Source organism: Protopterus annectens, chromosome 7.part0 (genome assembly GCF_019279795.1).
Source record: "Protopterus annectens isolate FY-2018-M chromosome 7.part0, PAN1.0, whole genome shotgun sequence".
In the NCBI taxonomy this organism is placed as follows: domain Eukaryota; kingdom Metazoa; phylum Chordata; order Ceratodontiformes; family Protopteridae; genus Protopterus; species Protopterus annectens.
Window position 1 is genome coordinate 661,744,300 of NC_056739.1, and position 14,376 is coordinate 661,758,675.

Genomic DNA, 14,376 nt, shown 5'->3' on the forward strand with positions numbered 1-14,376 from the left:
CATTTAATTTCCTGACCCAGCAGATAATCACTTGTGAAAGCATAAACATTAAAACTTGCTAAGAAAAGCCAGCATTCTGCCAGGGTTAGAGATCAGCTTTGCTTCAAGCCACACTGCAGTTTCAAAACTACTTCACATTTACACATGAATTGATTTGTACTGTTATATGATTAATAGAATAAAATGCATTATATAATACATTGCTTTTAAACTAGCATTTCTCATGTATTCAAATACACATTTTTCTAACAGAATGTAACTGGCATCCTCTAAAGTAACTCAGCCTTGATGGTGCAGTTGAATTTTTTAATACTACCTTCCTGAGCATCCTTAATTACCATGCCCCCATAAGACTTTCCAGAATTAAAGCACAACCCTCCCCATGGCTACAGAAAACCACTAAGTCAGAAATGAAAAAACAGGATAAAGCCTGGGGAGCACTGGCGCCAAAACCAAAACCCCTCAACTAGACAGAAATACCTAGAACTATGCAATACCAGAGAGTCAGAAAGCTAATAAACAGGACAAATTCAATACTACCAGTCTGCCCTAGACTCCTCTCAACACAGCCGCATAAACAATTCTGGTCCTCCATAAACTCCATCCACCCAGGTAAAGTCAGTTACCTCTCCTCCTAACATCCCTCACTCCTCAGAAAATATTGCTACCTCATCTGACACACACTTCACACAAACCATACTATCACTAGCTAAACAACACAACGCCCTCCTCCAACCCACAACTTCAACTAGTAATTCTCCCCCCACTGCCTTCTCTTTTTCTCCCTGTAAAATTTCCACCTCCAACATTAAAAACTCTTAACCAAACTTAAGCCCACCAGATTAGCAGCAGACAACCTCCCCAAGTGAATACCTACAACCGCATGACTGATGCTCCTGGCCTACCCAATATCCATCTTGATTAACCGATCTCTGTCAGAAAGTTACGCCCACATTGTGGAAAGTATCACATATAATTCTCCTCCACAAAGGTGGACCCTCCACAGAACTAACCAATTACTCCTTATAGCTATTCTCTCCACTCTCCAAAATACTAGAGATGCATACACCTCCAGTGTCTCAGACTACCTCCTTACTAACAACCTCCTTTCCAATCACTTAGCATGGTTTCTGGACCAAACCATAGCAATCACCACTGCCTTACTCTCCTTTACTAACACTATTCAACTTCAGCATAAAAACAATGGCTATCTCTCTCCTCTGCTACTTTCCTAGTCCTATCTAAAGCATTTGACATGGTCCCACACAAACAACTTATCTCTGTCCTCAATAAACTATCCTTCCTCACAATCGGTCACCAACTGGTTTCAGAGTTACCTGTCTGACCGCCAGCAATCCGTTGTATGGCAGAATGACATATCTCCAACTACTTGTCTCCGTGGGAATCTTCCCCAAGGATCCATCCCTTGGACCCCTACTCTTCTCTTGGTTTTTCACCAATAACACCTCTAGCCTCTGCCACCAAACATGGCACACTTATACAATACGTAGATGACTCAACCATCATCTGCTCAGCCCAGTCCCCTACCCAAACTGCAAAAGTCACACAGGAAGCCTTTTCTTCTGTTGAAACTTGGTTATCTGATTGCCCAGTTAATACTCAACCAACAAAACCTTCAAACTACTCATCTTCCAACCCACCAAACATACTCAAAACAACTCTCACTTTAACATCACAGCAAAAAGACAACACCACTATATACTCAACCTGAACACACCAAATTGCTAGGAGTGGAAATAGACAATAAACTAAAATTTAACATTCACATATCTCAAGACCATAAAAGTTCACAATAAACTAGGCATATACAGAAATAAGCAACTTCTCACCAAAGCAGCAAAGATTTCAATAGCAAATTCCCACCTTATCTCCACCCTACTTTATGCCTGTCCAATATATACCAACCTAAGGCAATGTGATTTAAACAAGCTAGAGACCTGCTACAACAAAATCGGCAAATTCGCCACAGAGGCATCCTACCATAGTCACCACTGTCTCTCACTTGCTGAACTGGGCTGGCTTGAACTCCCTCACCTCCTTCAATGGGATTAACTCTCACTTGCCCACAAACTAGTAAATCATCCACTAAATGTCCCATCCCACCAGAATCTACTCCAACCCTATCTCACCACCAGACCACTAAGATCCAGCAACAAAAATCACTTGCAGATCACTAAAGCCAATAACCCTGCTGGTGAAGCACTATTCTCTTGCACCATAGCCAAATTATGGAACTCCCTCCCACCCACAATTACCTCCATACCATCATGCACCCACTTCAAAACTTTACTAAAAGCACACCTAAAAACATGCCGGCTATGCCCTTGCAGCTCCCACTCTAATATCACCCTCCCCATCCAACCACTACCTTTCTTTCCCCTCCACTAACTACCTTGATTATAGCAAGCTCAGATGTTCATAAGCCAGTACTTATTATACAGCAGGAACTTCTTCTTGTAACATTTGTTAATGTCTGTTATGTACTTCACAGATAAAGATTCTAGTTGTCTACTGATGTACTATGTTCTTCATCTGTAAATATGTTGTAAGTAATTGCTATGTAAATTGTTAATCGCTATGTAATACAATGTAACTACTGTCTGTTTATTTTAACTGTGGAGCTTTTCTCCCCGGGCCTACACTGAAAATGGACCTACGTCCAGTCGGACACTCCCGGTCAACAAATATAAATAAATAAAATAAATAAATGTATGGAGGTAATATGTGACACCATCTGAAAGATGGACATGGTATGACTGTTGGGCCAGATATACAAGCAGTTCACAGCGGAAAGTTCCCCCAACAGTGTATAATGTGTAACCATGAAATGGACACACCCTTGGAATTGTACATACAGATTTGCATAATATTATCTGGGCTTGTAGTAGGGAATACTGATATCATCTGGCCAAACATTCTCAGATCACAAAGGTCATAGGAATGATGTATTGAGAAACAGCTGATGTCCCTGCACAAGCCAGCATAAGTGGAATCCCCCATGCATATCTGTGAGTCAGATGCAAGTAGTGTCCATAACACACATGCAACCAGCTCACCTAATCACCACCCACTGGTACTTCTCCGGTCTTATCCTTGCTGTTGTGAATGAGTACAATATGACATTTGATATAGTAGTTCAGTAGGGGTTCTATTCCCAGACATGGCAAGTGTGGATGTTTGTGTGTTTGTTTGTGCAGGGAGCAATGCTTTTGAGGTCATTCACAGTCACTACAACCTCCATTGCCCTTCTTTGGCAAGCCTGCTGATGTCATTCCCAGCAAAATACACCCTTGGGAAAAAAGTAATCCATTAATCTCTGTGGTGCATCCTATAACAGTATAATGCTGTAGTGTGATATAGTAGTTTGGTAGGAGTTCTATTCCCATGCATAGGGAGCAATGATTTTGAGGCCATTCACAGTCACTACAATCTCCATTGGCCTTCTTTGGCAAGCCTGCTGATGTCATTCCCAGTGAAATATACCTTTGTGGAAGGAGTAATCGCCGTGGCGTGTCCTATAACTGAGTAATGCTGTAGTGTGATAAACTAGTCAGGTAGAAGTTCTAATCCCAGACATGGCAACTGTGTGTGTATGCATCTGTGTTTGTCAGTTGTATCCTGTGTGGAGGTGGCTGTGAGTGTGCAACAACTGGACTCATTGTGGAGTGGGTTTTGCAAATTTCTTGTATGCTGGGCCTATTATGTGCCACAATGTCCACCTTACAAGGATAACAGATGTCAAATAGCTGGGAGGCTTGGGTGCCAATCCATACCCCTACACATGACATCAAGGCCTGGCAAACAAAGTAAACAACCCTTTTATTACCTAGAGAACATTCTCAACCCATGTCTCATACACAAACACACTTGCCTAGGCAACAACTGCTTTGTCGGTAGTACCCTGCATATTGCAGATAGTAACCATGGTGTGATTGAAGTGGACTACAGAGGGCATGGCACCCTGTCCCATCACTACAATAGGCACATAATTTCAGACAGTGCACCTTCACTATGTTGCCCACTGGATGTCTGCAACAACTGTGATGCCATCAAATGTGACCCACAAAGGACATACCGTGCCTTAAACACATGCCTTGTATGGACAGGTGCCACTGACACCAGGAAATACCTGTCTCATGCTATCAATGTAGATGCAGGGTCAACCTGGTGTACATTACCAGTTCCTGCCACATGAGGCCAAGACTGGCGCATCTGATGATAACAATCTGTGTACACAACATGGGCCAGACACCCCAGGTACAGTTCCACATGTCACTGAACATGCATGTGGGACATGTGCATATCCCAGAGACTGTCCATGTCATGGACTGTAAAACACATACATGGCAAGCATTGCACAGCACTGGCCACACACAATAGTAACCTAGGTGACTGAATGGTGAATACAATACCCACCTGTGTGGGCCAATCCAGACACTACACCCCTGAGCCACACTGCAGACCATTGTCATGTGGCCTGATAACAAGGTATACCCTTCACCTAGCATTGTACAGCCTTCTGGCACAGTCAACCACTAGACACCTGTGAAGAAATGCACCCATGAATGGTAGTACTGGCACCCTGTGTCTGTGTGTGTGAAGTATGATGCTTTCGACCACATTCACACTCACTACAACTCCCATTGGCCTACTGAAGCATGCTGTCTGATGTCAGACACCATCACATACCCTTTGCACATATAACATCAAGATAACCCCTGTGGTGCATGTGATACTATCCATTACTGTATTGTGGAAAACTAGCTAGTTAGGAAGTCTATTCCTGATCCTGCTAAATATGTCAATGTGTGTGAGTCCCTGAGAGAGTGTGTCTGTGTTGACTTTGACACCTGTTCATGTGGACAGGCACGTGTACTACACCTACCTTATCACTACTATATCACTGTTGCAGATGCCACTCACCATCAGATTTACATTTGGACAGCTCCCCAACATGTAAGCTATGTGGTGCATGCAATAACTGCATAGACATGTGATAGCAATACATAGTCAGTCAGGGGTTTGAAATCCCATACTGGTAGGTGTGTTATACAACCATGCTTAGGTTTTACTCTCCCACCCCCTCCGTGACTTACTTTGTCTCTGTCTGTCTCTCTCACTCCCTCTTTGGTGGATGTGGAGAAGTACACCTGCTTTTCTTAGGCAGCAGCTTGTGTTTTGTAAGTGATGCTCATGATCAGCTGATGGCCTCTGCACGAATTGCAGTCCCCCTCTAGCTGATTGCATGTGGAACAGCTGTGGTAACATTCCCATAGCCAATTGCATGGAAACACACTCCAATATCTTGGAACATCATGTTAGTGTTGGGCCTTTTCATTCACCGTGAGCAGGACCGAAATTTGGTGTTTGGCAAACAGCATCATAGATGGTATTGGGATTTACCTCTAACAACATACACTGTGGAAACAGGCCAACAGACAAGAGGGGGGTGTGCCAGACATGACTAGAGAATGTAAGTGTTGCTCTTTTGCATTTGTAGTAATGTCGGTTTAACAGGGTGTGTGTGGATATGGCTGGTCTACATGATTTAGTACCTGCCATGACAGTGCTATGTGTTTGAGGAAACTCCCATCTGTAGGGTTATCTGCAGACTGGGCAGTATGTGGAGCCTTTTGTTTCTTGTGTTACTCACAGAACACCTATCTGAGAACTGCAGAAGCATAGTGTGAGGATGGCAGTCAGTACATGGTGACAGCCATGAGAGTTACTGACTTCATATCACTCATAGGATATATGTCACAACAACCCTGGTACGACAGTAAATGTATGAGGTTATAACAGCAACATGCCAATATTGGGCCAGCATGTGTAGCTCCAGCCACAACTCTGTCAACCTTTGTACATATGGCATGCGTTAAGAGGTGAATATGTTCTGTACACCATTATTTAGTGACATCATACCTGATAACAAGCCAGTCAGATATCAGACTGCTAGACATGTTATGTATAGTAGAGGTTGTTTCTGAGGACATAACTTGGGCATTCTGTGGTTGTGTGTAGAGTACTGGGGTCTGTGTACTTATAGTGATTGTCGACATTATGTGTATTGCACATACATACCTTGGGCTGTGCATAGAGTGTGGTAGATGCCATTGTTCTTGGTCCTGTTCTATCTGATGTTACATGCTGCTCCAGTGTATGGTACCCTATTGGCTCACAGGTCTGTAGGGCCAGACACACACATATCCCATACCACAGACAGGCATCGGACCGCACTGTGTCATGAGCCAGTGTATGTAGGGTTAATGTGAGTGGCACATATAAGGATGGTGGTTATCAGACTGTCCATATAGTGTTATATTAAGCTTGCATGCCATATGTGGCTGTGGCTGTGTTCACATTGGTTGTGGGTATGCACTTTCTCACAGGTGTCTGTTACTCTGTGCTGTGACATGCATGTAGAGCCTACTATAATTGCAGGTACATGTGTATTCCCCCATACAAATTGTAGTCCAGTGTTGTGGCAGTCTGCCTGTAGTTTGCACAATGCTTTGTGGCATGCCTAGCAGCCTAGTGTAATTACCCAGTGTGCTGTTATGTCCAGTTATTTGCAAGACATACTGCTGCCAGGCCACCATAACTGTTGTGTATTTCTGACAAAGCAGTGGGATTCTGTACAGATGTATGTCACTAACTACTGGGTAGTATGTGGCCATGTGACCTCTGCACCACCAGGTATTATGTGTCAGGACAGACTGGCATGTGTGAATGCATAAACTGTGTGGGCATATGTAGTTCAGTATTTACGTGATATACCAATGTACATGGCTATTAACATCCACATTGTGAGGTGTGGTCCACAAGTCTCGCATGAAGGGGATTTGTGTACACCTCTGGACTGACCACAGAGTACCAGACTGTCCACATATATTGGTCATATCTCTGCTGTAGTCCACAGGATCATTACTGTGCTAGCAGTGGTACTGTACTATCATGTCCTTAGGATGTCTGTCAGTAGCCAAGGGTGTACATGTCAAAAGCAGATGTGACCTCTTATACACAACATGTCTGTTAAGATGACCCCTGTTACAGTAACAACAGTCTACATATATACTTGCAATATATACATGACATCCCCTTGCACTAAGAGGCTGGGACTACTGGTGCTGAGGTAGGACTCCACTCCATGTTCTGGACATATGGTAAACATATATATCTATCTATATCTATATCTATATATATATATATATATATATATATATATATATATATATATATATATAGATATATATACATATGTACATATATATATACATATAAACACTCAAATATATACATATACACAGCAATATATGTCTGCAAATATCCAGATATATAGATACATATGCACATATAGTTATGGGTATCTACATATATATCGACATAAATAGGTATATCTGATTAGATATGTATTCACATATAGTTATTGATATCTACATATATATCAACATAAATAGGTATATCGGTACACATAGGATGTGCATATATATATATATATATATATATATATATATATATATATATGTATGTATATATATATATCTGTATGTACAAAGAGATCTACAAATGGCCATATACATGATGCACTATACAGATGTGTAGATATACATATGTATGAATATATATGTGTATGTACATGTAGACATATATCAACATATGTATATGTATATATCCATATTCCTGTCATATGCAAACATCACGGTTGTGTATACCTTCCCAGATGTAGCTTACCGTATGCATTTGATATGTGTATATTTAGATATAACAACATATTTGATATAACAGTAATATCAATAGCAAGTATTACACAATTGTGGAAGTCAAAGCAATTGTTCAATACTATTCAATATGTGTAGTGACAGATATATTGGAAAAACAACAATTGTCTTCACAGCTGTCATGGTGTAGTGATTAAATGTTGTGACTATAGTTTACAGGGTCCTGGGTTCAATACCTGCAAGGACTGTTTATTTTGTTGCTGGGCAGAACAAGGGCTGCTGGATACAGAGTGGTTAGGGCAGTTGTGAGCAGCTTTAAGTGCGTTTGCATGGGTTTGTGTGAAGCTAAGCAGTGCTAAGCTATGGTTAAACGTACGGGCGCTTACACCGTGTAGGCTTTGTTTACCAGTGCACAAATCTGCTTAGCTGTTGAATTGCAGCAATGCTGACACCTGCTAACCATGGATCAGCCCTGGTAACCAGTGCTCACATCCCAGTCTGATAACATAGCAGAGTAATGACAACTGTAATAAGTGTATGTAATGCCATGTATAATACATGCGTCTATGTGCTGTCATTACAGTAGCAAGTGGTGTGAGTGTCATGTCTGGGACACACAAGTATATAAGATGTGAACAGCACTGTTATCCATGTGAATGTGTTACATATAAGGGTAGTAACCCAGGTTATGTGCTGTCACACTGGCATGTAGTGTATCATGGCGGTATTGCTGTTGGCAGTTCTTTCCCAGGCAAGAGTTGAGCGCTACATGTAGTACTGACAACAAGCACACCTGCAGGCATAGCTGGACTCTGAGGCCTCACTGTTGTGTTCCTGGTGTGTGAGCTGTGCCATAGTATAAATCCTCTACTGGATAATGATCTGACATGTGGAATATAACTATAGACTACCATCTGTACACATGTCAGTGAGGGCTTCCAACATGTAGTAATGGCATACATATTGTTGTCAAACGTTTATCTGTCGACCCATTCATCTTACTCCATAGCTACTTGCCAAGCTGATGTCTGTCAGTCCCTGTAGAGATGTGCAGATGGCAGGTATCCAGCTTGGATATGTACAGTCAACCTATGCTTGACTAACACTGACATGTCTGCCAAGCTGTGTTATAACTGGGACATATAGGAGACAACACCCTGTATGCACCACATGCCACGGGTACCTCCACTACAGTACTGCAGTCAACAGAACATGCTTGGGTACAGGTCTCCATCACAGACACTAACCATGTGTTGTAATACATGTTCAATACATGTCAACTGGATAACCTCAGTGGCCATTTCCATAAGCTACCCAGAAGATTGGCTGATGCATGTCAGTCTCACCCTGAGGGTCACCACAATGGTGTCTTTTGATAGATCGCTTGCTGGCACATGGCAAGTGGCATGATACCACTATACACACATCCCCTACACAACCCATCTCTCCATGGACAGTAGCCAGGTACACACCTATGACCACCTGCAGTGATGCACCCCAGTACTGTCACATGTGTACATGTGCATTACTGAGGATAGCAGTGTCTGTGTGTTAGTACACCTGTAGTTGGGAATACCATGAGGCCCTTCACAACCACAGCAACACCCATGCCATAGTTAGTTGTGGCTGCTGCTGTATCGGATATTACATGTACCCTGTTATGCTCCTCTCCCTAACAGCTACATGAGCCTTGCAGTACCAGCACAACAGTGTTGTACAAATGGGGCAATAGGGATTGGATACTCATTGAGTTCTGGCAAGTGTGTGTATGTGTGCATGTCTGTATATCTGTAGAGTATAGCATTCCAAGGCCACATACTCCTATTAAAATACGCATTGCCACACAGTAGTACGTATAGTGTTGTTGCTGCCCATAGGTGAGGAATGACAATGCAAGACCCTACTATGCCTGTGACATGTGCATTAGATGCATATCCCTGTAGTCCAACTGTTCAGATATGCAATGGGTTGTATCACAGTTGTGGGCAATGTGTGATGATGGGTATGTCAGAGTGTCATCATGGGTTCCAGTGAGTAGAATATCCACTGTGGGATGTGGGTGCTGTGTACACTGTCATTACACCATGGTACACCCGGTATATGTCCCATGTATGACTGTATGGTGACCACTATCATCATCAACCATGCAGGTAACTGATACCACAATCCAGCTCAGTTATGCATGTACTGTGTGCAGCCTACCTGTAACACATTGGACACACAGACAAGTTAATTAGCACCAATAGGCCCAGGTCTCTCGGATGTGTGTCTGCCTGTTATGTGTCTGTTAATGTGTATATGATGGTATGTCACACTATTTATTGCCCATATACAACCATTACATCCACCATTACCATACTGTACATGCCTGGAGATTTTCTGCATGTAACATGTTACCTGACACACACCTCACCCTAAATGCTGTGTGGTGTGTGCAAAGAAAGCCACACAGTTCAGTAACACTACATACCTAGGTAGGGGTCTAGTCCCAGTGTTGCCAACTAAGAGTGTGCATGTATGAGGATGGGTCTACATCAGGTTGCTGATTATACATGTCCTAGCAGGTCACCTGTCCATGTGGCACAGGCAATAACTGTTATACAAACCTGTGACATGTGTTCAACTGTATCCCGGATATGTCACAGCCATGGTATCACCACAGTGGCATACCCCTTGTGGAATATGACTGCAGACCATCCTCCTGCTGACACATGTACACCTATGACACAAATGGATAACATTTTAGAGACCAGAATTACCCAGTGTTACTAACAGCTATAATGCATCATTGCTGGACAGCTACACTACCTGACATGTATGCATTAAACATTACTCCTGACAATGTGTTATACTGCAGTACAGTGGTACACTGTAGTACAGACACCATGTGCATCAGAACCATATTAGCCTGTTCCTGCATTGATGTTATGGATGATAGGGATGTGGCACATCATATGTGTGTGTTGTTGGTTTGCCAGAGACCGAGGGTGGGCCATACATTTGACACCATGTGTGTGGATGAGGGGTGTAATTAGTTGAAATGGGTGTGGTGATGTGGTGTGTGTAGGTATGGGGTTGCCATAGGTGTGTTTGAATAGTGTGTGGGTATGCATGCACACAGTTCTGCCATGTGACTGCCCTATACAGGTGTTTTTTGGGCAGCTGCAGACCATACATGGCAGGGTGTGCAGTTCTCCACCTCTGACCATGAACACATGCACTGTGCCTGCCAGGTTTTCCATGGGCACATCCAGGTACAGACCTCGATGTGCTACTCTCACCTGATGATGACAGATGTCCTCTGGAACCAGGTCCCTCTTGGGACTAGCCAGGGCCATGTGCACATGGCCTGCTGTGATGTGGAGAGTAACCCCCCTGCAGTGCTGGGGCTGGTACTGCCACTATGGGAGAACCTTGGTGTCCTAGCACATTTACATTGACTGCCAGCTGTTGGTGTTGCTGGCCTACATCCACACGGCTGTTGCCACACTCCCACCACATGTTCAAGCATGGACAAACCATGGTCGATGAGGCCCACCATCTCACCCAACTGTCTATCTATGAACTCAGTATGAGCACGGAGGGCACCGGAGTGTTCATGGAAGTTGTCACTTGCAGATGTGAGAGCAGCCCTCTCCAGCCTCAGGCCCTGTCTGGTGTACAGTTCCATACGTGCCTGCGCCCCCCATGACAGTCTGGAACATGCTCCTGGTGGTACCAGTTGTGGAGCTTCTGCCAAGGGCATGATGATCAGCGGTCCTACCACTAGCACCCCGGTACATCTGCCTATATGGTGCCCTGCCAGACATCTGGCTATGCCTGCTGTGACCAGACACAGTAGGCATAAATACCACACTCTCCTGTGCACTGCCACCAATCGCCAACTGTCCATCTGCTATGGCCACTGGTGATGAGGTATGTATAGGCACTGTAACTGTGTGTGGGGTTGGGGTGGCTAAGAGTGGGATGTCAAACAATGACACCGTTTCGGCCCCTGACAACCCCACCTGTGCCTCAACAGTACTATCATCATCTATGGTATCTGTATGGACACCAACTTCAGATTGCATGCAGGAGGGACCCTGACCCACCTCGCCACCTGTGGGGAGAAACAAGAAACTCACTTTAAGACCTGTACAACATTGCATAACAGTACACACATACACACCCACACGCACACACACACACACACACACACACACACACACACACACACACACACACACACATTCCACCTTAATACCTACCTGTCCCTGATTTTACAGACAGTCCCATGTTTAATCACATAAGTTCCCCATCCTGCATCACACTTGGTAACATACACTCATTAATACCACTCATTAATGTATCATTCCTCTAAATGCCTAGATGAGTGATCACAATGCAAGACCTGTTACTCAGTTACCTCCTTGACCTGAGTTGAGTAGGTTTTACATGGCCTCACTGCTGTCATCCAGTGTTCACCCTGTGTATGTCCGGATATCGTGAGCATGGCCCCTATATGTTAGGGGCTACTACATTTACTCCATAATGTCATGCACTGGAGTGTCATGTGTACGTATTGCTCAGTACATCCCAGATCTGCTGCTCAATCAATCTATCATGTGGACAACAGTAGTATATGGATACACTCCCTGGTGTTGTCTAGCAATTCCCCAATGCATCTGTAGTGCTGCATACATGGGTAGTTGTTCACCTATCTGCTGATTGCAATATTAAGGGTATATATGGTGTCTACTTTCCCTCACAATACATGTTCCATGCTACAGACCTTATTATACTATCAGCTGTCCTGTGATTACATACCAGACAAGTATTCCAGGTGTCTCATGTGTCAGTCCATGTCCATGTACTGCACAATCCAAAAGGGAAGTACTGCCACATGAACAAACCCACAATCAAACATGTGCACACATGGACCTCCACACAAACACACACACACACATGCACACACAAATCCTACATGCATCAACCCCCTCCACTCCACCAGATTGCACTTACAGACAAAATAACCCTCCCACACACACACACACACATACAAGTAAGGCTGTACAAAGACAGTACACACAGTCCTCCCATTACCCATCTGTCAACATGCATAACATATGGTACTCAATAGCATGCAGTGCAGCTATAGTCAATCCATGCTAGCAACAGTATACATGTGTGTGATGCATGGGCTGTGTTAGTAGGTGATGCTCCTTCCCCTGGAAAACACTGCATCCATGTACACAGTATTGCTGTGCACCTGTTCTGCACCCTGCCATGTACTGTGCACCAAACCTCACAGGTGTACAACCCATTGCTGAATGTGTATTACTGTGACAGTTATATTTGCTCTAATGCTCACAGCCCCTATGTTTTCCAGTGACACATACCTGGGATGATATGTGGACAGATGTCATTTGTGAATGCCCGATGTATGGTTTACAGATCTCAACATCAGCGGTGCATGTATGACCAATCCAATACTATTACACTGATAACCGTCAAACCATACTGTGGCTATGGGGAGTGCACCCTTATTGATATGACACACTCTTCCTTGATCTGCCATGGGACCACATCACCGCATATATTAACAGTACATGAGCCTGATATGTGGCATATGTTCTGTACATTCACATGCAGTGTCTATGAAATGTGTTGGGTGTGCAGATGCTGACTGCGATGCATACGCTCAGTGGGTGCATATGTGTGCACACCCTTATCATGACAGTTTGTTGCACCTATTGTTATGAGTACTACAGCAGTCACTATTCCTGGCAGGGGTATACTAGCATGGGCCATCTGCATTTTCCAGTATATGGTCAGTCTACCCTACACATGTCCCCCAACTCTGCAAGATTGCAAGGTCTACTCATGTGCACATCCCTTTGTGTTCACACACTGCCGTCACTATTGCTGTGGGGGTACAGTTACGTCTGTCACAGTTCCTGAACCTGACTGTGTGCAAATACAGCCATTCTTAGCATCCTTAGGATCCCTGCTGCAGTGCACTGGTGTGTCATTCTGACACACCCTCCCCACCTTCAGCCATTTTGCAGATACTTGACAAGTATGGCCTACACATGTGTGTCAGTTTGCATTGTCCCAAACACTGAACACCATGTGTTACAGCCTAGCCCCAACTAATAATGTGGACCACAGTATTATGTTATGCCATAGTGTAGATCTGCAACAGTTGCCGTTGTAATACTGGTATATACACTGTTGTTGCACTGTTATAAGGGTGATGTTTCACACATGTCCCTACTGTAGGTCATGTGTCCCACCATTATGTTCAGCCCTGTGGACACATGTCACAATGACAGGATGCTAGTTATCTTGCAGGTGTCTGACATACCCTTCAGATACCACATCATGGTCACCACTGTGTTTCAGTGCATTTAACAGCAACAATACGTGAACATGTACAGCATGCATTATGGGTAGGTGTGTTAGATGTGTGCATGGAATATATCATAGCCATTACATGCACGATGTATTGGCAAGCATCAACATACACCATACTCACCAGCTACAGGCTGCTGCCTTGGTGGTATACCAGAGGGGCCTACATAAGAGTGTGAGAGATGCTATATCATTGGCCACAGTTGTGGCACTGCTACAGGGTGGGTGCAGAATTACAGTACAT